A 1,690-nucleotide genomic window follows, 5' to 3' on the forward strand; every position below is an offset into this window, starting at 1 on the left:
GCAAAAAAAAAAAAAAAAATTAAAAAATTCCTGAAGTTGCCTTTACACGGGTCGATTTCTGTCGATTGGAAAATTGACTGTGATATCGACCAGCCAGAACGCTTAAATTTTACGGTTGAATTGCAATTTACACGGGTAGATTTTAGTTAAACGACAAAAATCGACCGTGTAAAGGCAGCTTAAATATCGTTCAAGTTAATGATCACCTTTGAGATGGAAACTACCAATAACCATTTCATAAATAATTTCGAAAATTATTCCATTATATTTGTTCTTGCATTTTCCACACCACCTATGAGGTATGCTTTTAGGCGCGTTACCGTTTTTTTTTAAGGTGCTCGGTTCCAGGAGACCTATTTTCACCTTTACAACTTAACTTAAAGAGAATTAAAACCAGGGACGTGAACCGATTTTGAACCGAACCGGTTTTGAACCGGAAAACCGCTTTTTTCCTTTTAATTAACTGAACCATTAACCGAACCGAAATTTTCCACAAATATTTGATCCGAACCGAAAACCGAACCACTTTCCATAAAGGTTTAAAGGTTCGTTTCAACCAATTTTTAATAGATAAATATACCAACTTTTTTCTTTTTGTTAAACATGGTAATACCTACCATGTTTATTTACCATGTGACAATATCAAATGTAAAGGCAACCCATCTCATTTGACAGACACTTGACTTTTAACCTTGCGCGTTATTTTTATACCCGAGCGCACTTGTGCACAGTTTTGTTCACATAACGGTTGTTTGAAACAGGTAAAACGAATCGAGATAGATATAGACAAATGTATACATACATAAGTGACCAGAATGAATAGAGAAATCTATTAAGCGGTGACTGTCCGTCCGGCGGTCCGCCTGTGCACACGATAACTCGAGCAAAAATTGAGATATCTTAACGAAACTTTCTACGTGCACTTCTTTCGGCCGTAGGAGGAATGGGCAAAATCGGACAATAACTACGCCTACCTCCCAAATAACGGTAATTTGGAGAAATACAAAATCTTCGATAAATCAGTAAATATTAAGGCTAATTTATTCAAAATTGATGCTTGCAACAATCCTTTACCAAGAAATACGTTTATGATAAAATTTTGGAAAACGGGCGTGGCACCGCCCACTTATGATCACATATATGTATCTCGGTAACCGTTCTACCAATTTGTACCAAACTCGGTATGGCTATTGTGCTTGCCAAATAAAAGCAAAACGTCGAAAATGATTGAATTCAGACTAAAATTGAGGCCGCTTTTCATATAACGGTAAATTTCAGAAATGCTTGAAACTTCAATATTTCGAAATTTAAGGACGCTAAATTACTCAAAATCGATACACCCCGGCTTACCATGTTGCAGTAGCTTTCGGAAAGGTGAAAATCATATATTTAATACTTGCGCCGGGTATTTAATGTTCGGCTCCGCCAGAACTTAGACTTTTAGTTGTTTGTTTTTCGAACCGTTGAACCGAACCGAAACCCCGGTTCAAAGACCAAAAAACCCCTTTGACGAACCAATCCAAAAGTGCAAAAACGGTTAGAACCGCTGAACTGAACCGACAAAATTGTTTCATCCGGTTCACGTCCCTGATTAAAACTAAAGCATGCAATGTATATAGAAAATTAAAAATTTTCTTACATCTAGTAAACATAAAAAATTGCACAAACTTAATTCATTATTCATTATAAA

The sequence above is a fragment of the Rhagoletis pomonella genome, unplaced genomic scaffold (assembly GCF_013731165.1).
Source record: "Rhagoletis pomonella isolate Grant_MI unplaced genomic scaffold, Rhpom_1.0 Rhpom_scaffold_00840, whole genome shotgun sequence".
In the NCBI taxonomy this organism is placed as follows: domain Eukaryota; kingdom Metazoa; phylum Arthropoda; class Insecta; order Diptera; family Tephritidae; genus Rhagoletis; species Rhagoletis pomonella.